The sequence below is a fragment of the Eufriesea mexicana genome, unplaced genomic scaffold, assembly GCF_001483705.2.
Source record: "Eufriesea mexicana isolate 0111107269 unplaced genomic scaffold, ASM148370v2 scaffold47447484, whole genome shotgun sequence".
NCBI classification, from domain to species: Eukaryota; Metazoa; Arthropoda; class Insecta; order Hymenoptera; family Apidae; genus Eufriesea; species Eufriesea mexicana.
In genome coordinates, this window is record NW_016907864.1 from 1,179,080 (window position 1) to 1,195,981 (window position 16,902).

The following is a 16,902-nucleotide window of genomic DNA, read 5'->3' on the forward strand; positions in this document are numbered from 1 at the left end:
TCTTCCCTCGTGGCTCGACTACGTTTCACGGCGTCACTGCTACGGCTATCGAATACGAGCCGGCAGTTTCATCCTAACTTTTGCGGGCGAACTGCGATTTTCTCCCACCCCTTGCACCAACCCCGGTGCGAGCGTTCGGAAAGAGGGTGGATAGTAGAGTAGTATAGTAACGCGGTAAAATAGCGTAGCACCTGCCCATTAACCGGGCCCATTCGCAATCGGAGAATTCCTGCGTTTAGGTAATTCGAGCCGCACAACAGAGTCTGCGGCTTAAATATCCCGTGTCAGGCGGTTTGAACTGGCCATTCCCGAGACCGCGAACCACCGCAAGTATTTATCCAAATTACACGACGACCGTGCCGGAATGTGGCCCGTCTGCGACGACGCTGAAGCGTTCCCCTTTCGATCGTTTTATCGGCACGAACAGGACACCGGGAAGGAAACGCGATGGAAAGGGACAGAGGTAGGGAGAGAGAGGGAGAGAGTGCGGGTCGTTTTAATAATTCACGCGAGAACCGATGCGACGACCGCGGAAAATAAAGATGTAGGCCCAGGACGGCCATTTTTCCTCGTTAATTGAAGGAAGCAAGCCCTTTTGCTTGGTAGATCACGATAAGCTTCGAGATCCACCAACCAAACAACGGCAAAGAGGGCCCCGGTTTGTGTAGAGGAGCGGCTTCTTCGTTCGCCTTCCTTTACCGTGTACAGGCTGCTTCCTGTCTGGTAACCATTTCTCTTTCCACGGATACATCCTCCTCCATTGTGCACACGATAATGACGAAGAACAGGGGAAGAAAATTATCTATTATCCCCGGGGGAGGAGACTGATCTTCGACCGGCTGAGCCAACCGGTGCTCGTCGCTTCTCGTCTCCTCGTGTTCTAGAGCTAGCTGCTAATTCCACGTTTCCCCGATTTCGTTCGCACGACTAAATATTTTTCCGACTTTGCCGAACATCGTATTACCCGTTACGATGTCGCTGCACGTAGTTATCGGCGGTTGTCGTTATTAGAAAAGTACTTCGAATATCGTGCCACGTACCCCGGTATCAGATCTCGCGTTAGCCTGCAATGCTACCAGTGAAACGCGCCAGGTTTTATTACGCAACTTGTAAGATAATCGCCGAGTTACCGGCCAAACGTGTCCCACCTCGGACCTAAACTCGACTAATCCGAGTCTAATCGAACATCTGCGGTTATTATTCCGCGGGTAAAGCTTGATACGAGAATTAGGCAGCGTGTAGATCTTGCTTTCCCTCGAAAAATGTCCAACTCCCGAGGCTGTTATCGATAATGTATCTCGATACTAAAGTCTCGAAGGTACGTTTGTCAGTTAGAATTTCTATAGCTTTTCTTGTATCAGCTACATATCCTTTGGCCGGTCGCCACCGGTACCCTAGTTCCGTCTCTATCTTAACCTTTTGCCTACAACCACGTGTGAGGCTCGTGGTACATAATTCAGGTCAAAACCGACTATCACGAGTCTGGCACGTGGTACTTCGATCGGGTCGAAACTGACTATCACGGGCCTGACACGTGGTACGTCGGTCAGGCCAACTGTAAACACCACGTGTCACGCCCACTCCAAATAGCACAGTCCAAGCTAGTGGACTCAATTGCGTGTTATATTTTTCTAATAGGTACAACACTCTACGTATGTCGTGTGCGATTGGTACAACTTAAGACAGATTTGTCAAGCCGAGGAATGGCTCAAAGGCTCGGCAATCCTGTTTAGGTTTTGGGACCACGCTTTGAATCTTAAGTCGTAGGGCAAGGGGTTAACCCTTTGAGGACTACGCCCGCATATATGCGTTCTACGTAATCCATCAATGTGGCCGAGGAGCTCATATTTGGCGAAAGCAATTGATAGAACCGAAAGGCCCATATATGTTTCACGTAAACGCATCGCTGTGGCCACATACGTCTAGAATTTGACATCTTGGAGTGCCACAACGAAAATAACGACCGAGGTAACTTGAAATGCCTATCGCGGCAGCAACTAGACTCCATGGTACGGTCAACTCCGAACCGTCCCGTCCGCAAAGGGTTAAACATAACAACTGGAAACGTAATAACTGCGAGACGCATTGGCGTCGGCAGAGACAAATGTTTACACCGTGCTGCAAAGACAGGGCCCGAGATGAAAGGCTCGCGGACAGATGTTCCGAGTCTAGCCGCGGCTGGTTCCTTTGATCGATATAATCCGCGATTCGTACGCGGTATCGCACGCTTTCATCGGATTAGGAGGACGCAGATAGCCACGTGCAGTCGATGACAAAAGCTCGGTTGCGAGTCGAACCGTTTCACCCGGCGTTACCTTCGACGGGGAATCACCGACACGTGAGGAGCGTCTAATTAACGGGCTCGTTCGCTCATCAGCCTCAATTAGGCCAATTAATTCCTCTCGTTACACCGTGTGCCCCCGTGTGCATTTGCATCGTCCGGTCGGCAAAGGTTTCTTTCGGGCAACGTCGTGCTTGCGCGATCCGCGAAATCGCCACGTGGTCCCTTTTCTCTAGCCGGTTCCCAGCGATGGCGGTCGCTCCGATGGAAATTAGCCTGTCTCCCAGTCACTGGCGTCGTTATCATAGCACGCTCACCATTTTCCGTTAAATTACCGTTCATTTTCTGATAAATTACTCTTAATGAGTAATGCGAGCATAATTCAACATCTCGATGCGTGAGGTTTCGATTTTTCGCGGATAAAAATCTAATCGATCGTAAACCTGCTGATAATTTGAACGTATACCTGGATACTTTTATAGAACCGGTTAAATGATCGGTTCTTGTGCGAAAAATTTAGTTTTTGCCACCGAATGCTGGTGATACGAGGAATATGCTAATGTCGCCAGTACTGATATGGGGAGTCCCCCCACAGGGTTGCAATTCATACCGTGTCTTGTAGTTCATGCGATGCTACAGGTTGGTGCCCACTTGGTCGTGGTACGTGATAGGGTAAGCAGGTATAAGGACGTAGGGACGGGATTCGTTTCGTCCTGGGCCTACTAGTGGACTCGTCAGTAAGACTTCCTAATAGACCCTTTCTTAGACGAGGGATACTTAGGTAACGTAGGAACCTGTATTTATGGGAGGTCGAGGATTCACCGAGGACTTGCGAGAAAGTCCACGAGCCTCCTCAAAGTAGGAATTCATCTATTCTCGTGGATGAGAATGATGCCATCAGTGTGATATTACAGAAGCAATTTTTAAATAATAACGGAAGAAATTAATTGTGCAAGTTTTTGGTTATTAACCCATTTGCATCCAGGCGCGGAATAATCCGCGGACTTCGACTGTCATCTATCAACGAATATGGAATAATCCGCGAGCTGACTTCTTTCTCCATTACCATTTGCTAAATATTCTTCATATATCACAGATCACGTTTGATCCCTTTTGTATTATATTGTATTATATTCTAAGTTTTACTTTTGTCGCGAAAATCTTTTTAACTGCCATTATGAGGAAGTGCTGATACGTGCGCAGTGATACGGGCCAGTCGTCAGTTGAACACCTTAGGCACCTTAAGTATAGCCATAATGCAAATGGGTTAACCGATCGAATCTCGTACAAATCTCGACGGAATATTCTAAATAAAACTTCGAGAAAATTATTCGATCGATCACAGCAGGATTCTCGCGTTAGAGTAAGAAATAGCGAAAGACCTCTGACTCTTTAGAGCAGTATAGTCTTAAAACAGGCATACTCGTGACGCACAATGCTGCCACGTGCCCAATCTCCATGTGACCCAAGTCTCCACGTGCATTCCCGATATTCGGACATCAACCATTCGGTCTGCTCCACTCGGTCCTCCAGCGTCTCTCACCCACGCCTCGTCCACGGGTCAGTCACTCCTCGTCGCGACTGAACCTGACCCGCACTCGTCGCACACGCCGCCATATCGATTATCACCATACGATTCCATCGATCAGGCGGAGAGCTCGCAATCAGCCGAACCTTCTCCTCGCGAGCGGAGAAAAATCCGATTACGGAGATACATTTCCATTATTCCTCGGCCGGGGTATAATCAACCCTTCGTCCTCACGGTGGCAAAAACGCGGCTGGAACTGGAATCGCTGCGGAGGACATTTTCCTGGTAGTTGCACGAACTTTGTCGCGGCACGTTTATCAGCGGATTTCTTCGAACGGCTCTTCGCACGGCTCGTGGAGAACTTTAATTCAATCAGAAGGGATCGGCAGAGGGTGAGCGTGTGTTTATATCTACGTACACGTGTGCGAGTGTGTCCCTGCACGGAATCGCGAGCGCCACATAATTCTATCCCGGGTCGAGGTATCGGCTTTACGAGAACTGTCTCGAACTCGTCTCACCGGCGATTCTCGACAGTCTGGAAAGTTGCGGCATTACGACGACCATTTTTCCTTTTAGCCACGGCTCCGCGCGCCCTCCGCCGGGGATTAAAACCCGTCGAATGACCGGCGAAAATAGCGAAACTGTCTGGCTCCGCTTTGTGCACCCTGCAGCAAGTGTATCCTACGATGGGAGAGATTACGCGGACCAGGATTACGCTGGATCCTTTGTCTCTTTACTTTTATTTTCCCCCTGTATTTTTTCCTGTATTTCGCGCTAATTCCATTGTTGGACGCGAGCGAACGCTTCCGTGCAATTGATCGGATTTTCATGCTGAGGGTTTATTAAAAGGAGCTGGCACGGCTTCGAGTGACCAAAGGGGTGCTTTCCCGGGGAAACCTTTTCTCCGCTTTGGGATCGTTGTACGAGTGTCTTGTGGTAGATAGACGACAAGTATTGAAATCGTTAAACGATTGGTTTTTGGATCCTTTTATTTGAATTAATATTCATTTGTTTTTCCTCTGAGTTTAGCGTTGCATTGGCAACATAGTTATGAGCGACAGAGTTATATTTCGTGGTACAGTTTGGTCTCTTTTAAATATTGAAAGACATTTTCGACGTGGTTGTGCGATGTTAGAGTCGTACTTGGAGAAATTTATATTTATATCTCTGTATTTCGTATCTTCTATATTCACAGAGTAAATGGTTATAGTAATTTACAGCAATCGCAGATTAATGGTTTCGAATTCTTCAGAAATTTTTGCGTGCCCAGCTCTCATTCTTGGAATGACTATCCTGTCATTAAAGTGCTGAAATATCGCACACTGTCAATCAAGAAGATATTAATTTCCCTTTCACATATTTCTTTCAAAGTGGTCTCGTATTCGTATTAAAATTCGAGTATTATACGAAGGGACTCGCAGAATGTAGCATTTAAGTAACATAATATCAGGTTGTAAAAGATTTTTTACTTCTTCATACGCGTTGTAACAGTGTCGAGTTGTTAAAGCAGCGGAACAGCCGAAATAAATAGAACGCGCCCCTTGGAATCGCATAATCGCTCGAAATGGGGAAGTTGGGCCTTTTTTACAGTACCGAATTACACGATTCACGAATGTCGTTCGAAAACGGAAATCCCTTGTCGTCGCGCGTTGCTCGATGAAAGGCGTACGATATCGAATAACTCGGATTTTCCCAGATAGGATACGTTTTATGATTTATAGTCGCGTCCTTAAAGATGCGAAATCTGCGTTATTCGATGGAAAATATCTCTCTCTGGGAGATTTCTAAATAAATTTGTATTATCAATAATTTATATATGTTATTATTAATAATATATATGCAGTGTACTACGCGTGGTAAATAATTTTTGGCCAAATTCAATGATACTTATTCTTCCATTATTTTCTTCCAGATAATAAATAAAAATTTTTTAAAAACTCTTTACATGTAAGAAGTTATGATAATTTTGAAATAATTTCCTAGTGTCGTATTTGGTCAAAAATTTCTTTCCAGGGGCAGTATTATATATATACATTATATATTAGTATCATATAATATTAACAAAGCATATATAATATATTATTAATATATTATATATATAACGATTTATATTTTATTGTTCCTTCTTCATTTTCCTCTCATGGCTGTTCATGTATTCATCGCCATCGCCATTGGGTCCAAAAATTTTTTGGAAAATTTTTCAGTCTCGCACAGCACACTCGCGAATGCATCAACACGATCCGATAGAAAGAATCGTACGATTCTTCGCGGAATTTTCATTACGAATTTTATTATCCTTCTATAAATTTCAATTTTGTTTATCTCGCGAATCTCGATTTTATTTTTCGCCCTATTTTTCCTCCTCCTTTCGGCGCGCCCCGATATCCACGAGGGAACGAAATTACGTCTCGTAATCGATCACAGCCCGGTGTCATCGAATCAACCGAATGACACAGTTTCCCTGCACCGCGTTCCGGGGATTAATTTTTCATCGGGAATACGTGTTAGATTCCGGGATTCCCTGCTATTCCGCGATACACCTTCTTCATCAACGTTTCTTATTGCGAGTGACTGAGCCCGTGGTCCCGTCAAAGGAATATTCCATGCTGCACGGTAGCCGCGCACCGCGGATTCCGATATAAATTTCACGATTACTATAAATAAGTTCGCGAATCGGTAAGATAACGCCGTCGACAGCGAGATAAAGAGAATACTCTCGAGCGTGAAATGATATTCGATGTAATAAAATTGCTCGAACACCCGTGAACACCGACACACCCTCTGGTGACGGGGACAGGAAACGAGGGAAAGAGCGAGACGACGAGAGTGAGAGGGTACACGCTTCCGTCACGGGTCACGAAAAAATGCTAATTCCACTCTGGCCAACGATTCGACCAGTTTAACACGCGATTGCTAATTTTTTTCTTTATTCCTCTCTTTTCCCGTCCCCCGTCTCCATTTTTTCCTCTCCCTCCTCTTCCCTTTTCACCGCGACATGTCGCGCTACGCCTTAACGACCGTAATATGCTAATACGGGACATTTGGGAGGGAAACTTGTAGCGACACTCAACGAGACCGTTCGTATTGCGTTTTATCGTGGTCGACCTTGCGTCTGACTTCTCGATGAGATTGTTCCCGATCGCGCGACGAAATTCGTTGGGAAACGTGGCGTTCGTTTGCATAGACATACCGTGACAGAGTGTAGGGGGCAAGGGGGGCTGTGGATGTAGGGAACGAATTAAATCGCGAGTTTCGGGGATTTATTTATTCTTCGTTAAAGACAGGAATACCAAGCTTACATTAAACAGCTTACATTTCCTCGTGTAAACTTAAGTTTATAGCCAGGGTCGTAGAGATATGATCTTTTCTTGATCCTCAATACCTAACTTATCGCGCCATCTTGGTATTGTTAATTCAATCCAAAATTCCTGCGCTACGTGTAATAAGAAATCGACAAAAATGCTAATTAATTATAAATACTAATAAATTAAATACCCCAAGGTAATTCGAGTAAAATAATCGACCGTGAACCGAGCAGTACCCCTTACGCACCCCTCTTAACGTCTCATTGAAACCATTGCTCGACACAATGTATCCAAGACCGCCTGGAACTCGAGGGAATTAAACCCTCAAAGAATTCGCAAATGTATTCACCGTGGCTGCACAAAAGATCATATTTCCCATTCTCCCCGGTCCAACAAAGAATCGTCATCCACCGTTGAACGCGCGGCCATGTACGCCGTTGCTCGTATCCATCGATCGAATCCATCCGTGGTCCCGGGTACCTGTTTTCCAATTTCCAGCCGACGAGTCGAGAGATCGTGATCTGGCCTGGAACACAGGCCTCGATACAAGACGTTTCACAATATTGTCGGGCCGGGCCCGTGACACGAGGCCTTCCCTACGAATCCATCCGGAATCTCTCCACCAGGATCTTCCGACTGGAGGGGTACGATCGGAGCGGATTTCACCGAGAGAGACCCTCGTCACCGCAAAACTCGACTGAAAATCGAATTCTCAGGGCATCGGATGACAATTTGGCCCTCGGAATTCAAAGAACCAAGACTAGAGGGGGCTGCCGGGAGCGGGGCGTAGATAAACCCGAATGGGCCACGAGCGAGGAAGAGGGTTGCTGGTGCGACGAAGTGACGACAAGGGGGCGACGAGGGAAAAAAGCGGAGATAAATAGATAGAGAGGGAGAAAAGAGGACCGATGTCGCGCTGCGTTGTCCGTAGATGTTATCATCGCGGAGGAGGTTACACCGGCACAGGGGCGTACGCGATGAAAAGGTGCCCGGGAACTAACCAGACCCCTAACAATCGTGTCGCGCATTCTTCTCCCGGCGATCCGCTCGGTCCGATAGTTTCGACAGAGTTGCAATTTGCTCGATGCGGTTGGCGCGCCCTTTCCCCCCTCGGCCGTCTAACCACTCCCCCCCTTCCCTGGAACGGGCCGTTAAAGGCTCCTTCACAACGTCCAAGCCCACGACAATGAGATTCTTATCCGGTACGCAGGGCGTTTTCCTCGCGCGCCCTCGCCGCAGCTCTTCCTTATGCAGCTGTGCGCAAACGTCCGCGATTGTGCTTCTTCCCGGGATAGAGGAACTCGCCGGTGAACGGGGCTCCCGTGTTTCTTCCGAGCTACGAGACACAATGCCGTCTATGCGCGCGTCTTTTCGGCGGGGAACGGGCCGAGTACAGGTAGATAAGGATCCGATCGAGTCGGGTAAAAATACAGTTTTCAATATGCCGGCGCGTACACCGTGGCACGAGCAGAATCGAGGAATTGGACGAGCTGGGGATATGGAGCGAACGCGGATCGAGGGAAATTGTTGCACGAATGGTGGGACGGTATAGAAGTAGCACGGATACGAAAATTTGCGATGCTAAGTTCCCTTTTTCTCCTCCTTTTTTCCTTCTCCGGGGAATTTTATATGCAAATGCGGAAAGTTTATTCGAGAGTTTAACTCGGAGGATTCTTTGTTATTCAATTTTGCCCGGCTTGGATCAAGCTGGGAAGCAATTTATAATTGTTGGCATTTTTAGCGTGGGATATTATTTGACCGTCACGGTGGTCATATATGACTGGTCACGGTTTCTCCTGTCACGCCACGGTGGTCATTGAAAATTAACAGTTAGTGCGTTTTGAATACAACCGCTAATTAGAAGGTACTTTGAAATAAAAGGTGCCCTATTGAACAAATAAAAATTTTTATTAGAACGTGAAATAAATATTAGAACAAATTTTGGCGTTCTGAGCGAAACGTGTGATTTTGACGTGGTAGTCAAAGTTAATAATGTTAATATATTTGAATAATTACTTTAAACTGCCACTCTCTGCTTATAATGTTTAATTTCACACGTGTCTCGCTCGGAGGTCAGAAAACAAGCAAGGTACGGAAGACCTCGGAGCCGTTAGGTTTCCAGTAGTGCTACTATTGGAATTGTTTAGGTGGAAGCAGGACACTCTCTTCAGTGTATCACAAACCAAATATATTTCAATTCACAAATTAAATACACAAAAATCACGTATCCGCTCTATTGGATTGCCGAAACGAGACTGACACAACAGCACGTGGCTTGGCTATGTAACACCCACCTCATTATACTTAAAATATTATTCAGCAGATGTCGCGATTGTACTACTGTTCCAACAGCTACTAGTTCCTACAATAATTACCTTATTTTCGTCAATTTTCGTCGATTTTCGTCGATTTTCCTTCGAGATCAGCACGCGAGTCCGACCCCATCCGAGTCACCCCCGTAACCTTCGTCCTCCAAATCCAGCCCAGTTAATTCCAATATCCAAAGCGTATATACACCGAGGCTTAAGGCCAGTCATTTCTACAATCACGGCAGAGGATCGCACGAAACGTCGTCGGCCTCCTCGTGACGGGCTATTGACAAACAACTTGGTAATTTGCTGGACGCGGTCGTGGCAGAGAACGATCGTCCCTTAAGCCTCGTCCACACCGACGCACGATCGCTATCGAGAGATCTGCCCCCTCTCTGCACTCTCATCCTCGCGGACTTGGACGCGCACGTGGTACACGTTGTACCCTCGTACGTTCTCCCCTGAACGTTGTAACCGATCTCTTTCCACGCCGTAAAGTTTTCCAGGCCGGGAGTGGCGCTGGTCCCTGAAAGACAGGGCCAGAAACTATCCGCCGATAAAAAGAATGGTTCTTTAATAAATAATGGGCCGAGTCGACGGTGAGACAGCCGCGTCCCATTGTAAAGCGTTTCTTCTGCCTCGGTGAAACCAGCCGGAGAAACGAGAAGTTGAAGACGCTTTTGGCGAGACCGGTGCTCTATACGATCACCCCTCCACCCTTTCCCCGCTCAGTTTCCGCTTCTTTTTCCTCCTGTTGCGGGAACAGCCGGGAAATGTATCGCGTGCCTCGCGAACACGCCGGGATCGGCCGGTGGATTCATTCGATCGCCGACTCGGTCCGCCATTGCTGCATCGCGCGGAGGAAACGCCGCAGCGGCGCTGCTTGTCACCGGACTCCCTGGAATTTCGTTTGATTCCTCGACAACCGCGGGACGGGGAATCTCCGCGAGGTGGTTTAAGAGCTGATAGTCTCTACGGAAATGTTCGTTTAATGGTACATCCGTGTTTTCGAATCGTTGATTTATTACGGGAGACTGGTCGCCAACTCGAGGATAGGATCGTGATCAATTTTTAGCTCGTTTTATCGACGAATGTATACCGATATCTGCGAATAATTTCATTAATTTCTGGAACATCGGTAAATTAATAGAGACAAGTGCAACGCGAAATAAGTTATCGTTAAACAGAAATTTTCATAAGGTTTTAGGTTTTAATAAGAGATATTACTTTTATTTTACTGGTTTTAACACTAGAACTGCCGATCTTTGATGGGTACCTAACTGTAACGTGCACAGATTATAGTTAATTTCAGCGGTACGTTGAATATGAGTGAATATATTGATTACAGTTCTCTGTTAATATGAGTTGATACCAATTTTATTCTTAAAACAGGTGTATGTGTTCGGTGATTGCAAAAAGGACAATTCTAGAATCAGTCATTTTGACTGGGTTGGTAGTTCTAGTGTTAATGATCTTTGGTATACACGTGTTTAACTCTGCACTTCTTACATACTAAACATGATGATTCATACCTCTGTTCACGCGTTGCTCACACACACACACATACTCATACTTCAATACATGATATATGGATCGCGTTCAATGGGATATCACCGACTTACAGTTGATGCTTTTGGTTTCCTTTTACAAATTTTATTATAAATCCTCGCAGGTTTCTTAAAGAATTATCCTTATAATTATCCTTATCTTTGTACATGGTAAATTAGTCGCGTTTTTAACTATGTCGTGTCAGCTTCAGAGTTGGATTTATTAATCTACTTACAGGTATCTAATTACCTAATACAGACGATTAACGAGAATTAAATATCTCTTCTCGTTCTTTGTACAATTAAAATTGTAAAGCCCACGAAGCCGAAGCCCCCTGCGTTTCATCCAACCAGCTTTTTCCAACCGAAATCGGGATCGGTACCAAAGGGTCGATCACGCTGCACCCTTCCTCCCTTTCGTCAGTCAAACATCATCGCCCCACTTGCGGCGCGCTCGTTAACCAACCTTTAATTAAGACACCCGAAACGAACCCTGTCCACGTCACATATTAATCTTCCAGTACAAATAAATCATTCCATCGGATAATTCCTGGTACGCGTGGTGGAGTGTAACCGAGGGGCACGTAGTTTCAGGGAGAAAATTGGAAAGATAATGGAAGAGGCACGCGTTTTCGTTTTCCTCGTCGACGAGAGTGTCACGGGATAATTATAGTGACGTAAGGAGAGCGACGTTCGGTCAAATTTTGAATAGAGAATAGAGAGAATAGAGACGCGAATAACTACGTATAGTTACGGAAGGTCTCGCGAAGGTATAACACGGTGGAGTTGCACTGTGCAGAATGCACTGTATCCTTGTCCTGGTAAGGATATACATGCGCGGGACTATATGTTAGAGAAGAAGCACGTTTCGAGGAAATATTGGTTGACACAGGATTGACTGTCAATAGACTTTGGTATTTTTCGAATGACTTGTCTCAAATTTAGGGTTTGTATATAGCAACGTAATAGGAAAAGGTTCGAAGAAATGACAAGAGACACCCATTGACACAGGGTTGACACCTGAACACGGCGCTGTAAATAAATTTTGGCAGAGAGAAAAATTTTTAAACATCGATAGGCCCGCTTCTATAGGCATGTCGTGGCACCGTAGCACCGTGGGGGTTTTAATTGGTAGAAATCTCACGTAATCTTGTCCCCTTCCGTAGGGGGACGATGTATCTTCCGAAGATTTCCTTCTCTTAAAAAAGAAAAAGGGTTGACTCCTGAGTCATTAATGCATTTTGGACATTTCGGCTTCACGAGAGCCTGGATACGAGCTACTAGAGCATCCAGGATCCGTTCAACCCCGTGGACGCCTGTTGCGAGGGGTGGTTAGAAAAAGCTTGGCTCGTGCCTTCGTCCCGCCGTTCGCCTAAGTGCACCGTAACATCCTCGCTCATTAGCCACCCCTGCCGATTATCCCGTGTCGCTCCGATTATTGGCAGGAAGCTGGCCAGGCTCGTGTACCAGGATCGATATCGGGACTAAATTAAACGTCGAGTCGAAGTAAACCCAGCCTGCAAAAGGGGTGCATCCTGGCCGAGTAATTTCATTTCGGCCAGGACGCTCGATTTTTATTATGGCCGCCGCGGCGGGCTAAGCCGCTTCGATTAACCTGTCACTCCCGGCAGTCGGTTGAAAGGTGAACGAGAAAGAGTAAAGGAGAGGAGAGGAGGAGAAAGAAATATGGGAGAGAACGGTTACGAGAGGAACGTGGACACACGCCGGCCGGTGGGACGCGATTATGCGATTAACCGGCCGATCTTTTATGCATTCAGCCCGTCCCGCGATAACGTCTCCGTTTTGACGGAGTACGTCGCGGCGCTGTGTGCGCGCGCGAGTATGCTAATATTTGTGTAAGACCGGGACACGGAGAGCAACTCGATGGGACGAGCTTTCGGGCACGATGATGGGGTTCGATGAATTGCGACTTTTTTCCGGCAGACGTTAAGGGTTAAAGGTATCTATTAGGGATAATCTGCATGAGACGACGACGTGACGAGAGTGTGCTTGTGTGTGGCAGTCGGCTCGCGATCGCTTCGCTTTGCACGAGGACGTAGTTACGAGTAAATGATCGCTTCTTTATTCCGCGTCGACTAGGTATATAGGTTACTCGTTTATCGATGAGCATCACAGAGCGGAGTAGAAATTATTTTCACGCGAAAAATTTATTTCAATTCCAAAAATCCAGTTAATCACTGTGGCCTGTGAGCCACGAGTATGACAACTCGCGAGGAATCAATTTGACAGTAGTTAGGTTAGATTGTTCAGTTTGAGTAGTGAGAAGACTGATTTGTTTGACAAGTCGATTAATTCCAGAGAACAGAAAACGGAAATTAATTTAACACGTTGTTCACGAGTTTTAGGTGTCAACACACTGTCATGTCAAAATGTGCAGTCCCTGGCATATCTCTTAGAGATTTCTATACGATATGCAATGCGTTAATACGAAGAATAGAGGGTCCATCTAGTGTTTTAAGTGACTCGTACAATAGCTCTCGAGGACTTCATTTCACAACAGTTAGGTCGCAGTAGTTTAGTTTGGGTAATGAGAAGACTATGTGAATGATTTGTTCGGCAAGTAAATTAATTCCAAAGAACAGAAAACGAAAATTAATTTAACACATTGCTCACGAGTTTTATATGTCAACACACTATCGTGTCAAAACCTGCGATCCATAGCATATGTCATAACGATTTCTATGCAGTTCGCAATGTGTTAATACGAAAAACCGAGTGTTCATCGAGTATTTTAAGTGACTCGTACAATGGCTCGCGAGGACTTCATTTGTCAAGGTTCCAGAGGTATGTCGAGGTAGACTGTGACGAACTCGCTACCCGCTATGCCTGCAAATTCTTTTGACGGAGTTTAGCCGAAGAACAGAGTAGGACGGATAGTACTAGCGTGACCACGATCGCGTTTCCTGTGAAGGAAGTCTGTTATTGCTATTTTATTCCCCGATAAGAAGCGTTCGTTATTCGGATAGAGGTAGCCAGTGATGACTCCTCGTTACTGGGCAGGTCATGGAATTTTCCCGTTACGAGCCACGTTAAGGAGACACCGTTTCCCGAGCTAGTTCCAAGCAACGGTTAGACCTGTTATTTTTTTATTTCGTTGCTCTCCACGAATCTTCGTCCCGTGGAATAATCTTGGGAGAAAGAAATTTCGTAAACTTTGCAGTCTTCGAACTTCGTAATAGGTATTCCGTTGTTCTTCCCCTGATACGCTTCTGCAGTTCCGCGAGATTTTGTTCTGCAACGCAATTAGCACTTTTATGGTCTCGGTAATTTTAGGTAAGCTCGAGCATGGTTCAGGAATATTCATACGAATCGAAGCTCGAAAATAGAGTTGTCCTATTAATCATTGCTAATAGTCAAAATGTAAGATTGTTTTGAAATTCTTCGCTTGGGTCATTGATGACCCGAAAAATGAAGAAAGTTCGAAAGTCGTGAAACTTTCGAGGAGACCGTTCATGAGGATGAACCTTAAATTTCTCGACGGATCTAAAATTTCGCGTTTTTCACCATAAGTCGCCATAATTGCGTACCCTTATTATAGTAACTCCCAATTCCATCTTGTTCAGAATGGATTATCGTCTTATAGAATAAAATGGCGGACCATCGCGAATCTTTGGCAAACGATCGTATCGTAACACGCGTATGCATACAGTACCAAAAAATTCCTTTCTTTAATCAAAGTTTATAGAACATCCCACGAAACGAAATTACAAAATTTAATATTTGATACGAAACTTTTTGTAGCGCAATAATCGTTTGATCTCTGTCCATGTTAGTGGCAAAAAATGTCATCGAATTTCTACTGGAAAAATTTTCTAGTACAAAGAGTTCAAATAAATTCCGAACTTCGATATATCCTAAAATTCCATACGCATACCTCAAACACGTATGCTCGCTACAATAAAATTGTTACACTTGGAAAATAAAATTATTTTCGGGTAAATATTGCGTAATGATCGAAACTCAGAATCATTGGAGGAATTTTAAAATCGTTTTACTCTTACCTCCGCAACTTCCAGGTATTCTCTACCCGCGAGAAAATCTTTTCCTCTCCTCTAATTTATTTCACCCCTTCTGTAATTTCGTTTTATTAGTTAATAAAATGCCAACATAAATTTCAGAGTCGATCGAGGGCTTTCGTGACGGGTGGCAGGGTTTTGCACGAGGCAGGTCGGGCGAAGCGAGGAGGAACAAAGTGGAAGAAAATAGAACAAAATGGAAGAAAATGGAACAAAATGGAGGATGGTTGTTGGCGCGTCGGACGAAACGCGTAAGCACCGGGAAGCAGACGACGACATGGAGGCGATCGGGTAATTAAAGTTAATTATACGGACAAAAGAAGACGCGTGGAGGAAGGAGAGGACCGCATTTCCCTTTGTCCTCGTTAACCTTGCAATCTCTGCTACTTATTTCCGCAGTTACTCGCGTGAAACCGAGCGTTCGCGGTTTACGAGCGTAAATGTAGCAATGAAACATTCCGTTCTTTCCGAGTCAGCGACAGTGAGGCCAGAGGATGGCTGACCAGTCTACGATGTCTTCTCTCGGGCTCGTATGGAAAGATCCAACGACGTGCACCGTAGCTATAAACGTTCCTCTATAGGGGTGATTCCCCGATCCGTGGGCGTGGTTATGAATTCGGTGTGGACGACTCGAGAGAGGATCGGTTGGCGTAATCGCTGGAATGATTCAGCGAAAGTGATCCGGCACTGCTAGTCGCTGTCATCGTTTGTACAGCTCTGCTGCCAGATACTACGCTTCGCTCGGATTAGTCAAGCTACTCGAATTCTAGTTACTCGAAGCGAAGTAATTCGAAAGCACTTTACCAACGTGAACCTGTTATTTACTCGGCTTGGAATATCCTTTCGAGTGCCTGCGCTCGTGCTCATTAGTCAAGTCACTTGTCTTCGAACTTCTCGGATCGAAGTAATTTAAAACCGCATTACCAACCTGGATCTGTTATTTAACTTCGCTTCCGACGTTCTTTCGAGTTTCCAATTGAATCGAGGCTCTTTTAACCGTTACTAGATCTGGATTATGCACGGTTCCCGCCCTATTGTTCCTGGCTAGCGCAAACTTCGTGATCGAATTCCTGCAAAGCGATTGTGGCCTAAAAATATGGAACAAAGTAAAGAGATTTTCAAAATTTTAAATATATATATATATAGATTGTTTCTTGATTTGATACCTCTTGTAATACAGGCTGCCGTAACTATTCTCGTGACTTTGTTTTAGCTTATATTGCCTATTTATAATATTGCATTGTAATTACTGATAAATTGGTACTCTAAAGCAATTGACACTAAACCTGCCACGATTTAAGACGTTCCGTGCCAAAAGATCAAGGTCAATTGTTATTCTGGCTAAAAATTGATATATTGATGTGTCATTACATCATCAATCCATAAGTAATTGGCGTGGCGCTGCGATCAGTTCGACTGTAAAAGTCAGTCAGTTGGAAAATTTTCGATTAATAAAAAGAACTAGAAGAGTAGCAACATGTTTTGCATCGATTGCTCGAATAAGTCATTTTTATGCATCCCTTGCTTTAAAAAAGTCAACCATTACGTGTAATTAATAATTATTGTATATATAACAATTAAACAAATTTGCATGTTTTGTTTTATACCGCATTTTGTATAATGCCTGATTCTTGTAGTGGAAATATATTTTTTTTCAAAATTAAATTTGTCATAAAACGTGTTCTCAGTGCATTAAATGGTGCACATGGCATGGAACGTGTTAAATAACTATTTTTAAACTTTTGCTTTAAAACTTAAAATCAATTTTTCGATATTTCCTCTTATTCCATTCTTCGAAGATTTTTCTTTCTGTCTTTTTCCCATCTACCGATCAATTTTATCAGTCGTGGTAGGTTTAGTACTAAAAGAACGCGTAGAATACCCTGTAATTTCCG

At 44.9% G+C, this 16,902-nt stretch overlaps 1 long non-coding RNA gene across 1 annotated transcript in view; it reads left to right on the forward strand.

Annotated features, from left to right (window-relative positions):
* Nucleotides 1–15,557, forward strand: part of LOC108552617 (uncharacterized) — a 183,693-nt gene extending 168,136 nt beyond the window's left edge. Inside the window, exon 4 of the long non-coding RNA XR_001890564.1 lies at nt 15,110–15,557. This is a non-coding gene — a long non-coding RNA (uncharacterized LOC108552617). The remainder of the gene's footprint in view (nt 1–15,109) is intronic.
* Nucleotides 15,558–16,902: the final 1,345 nt, after the last annotated feature.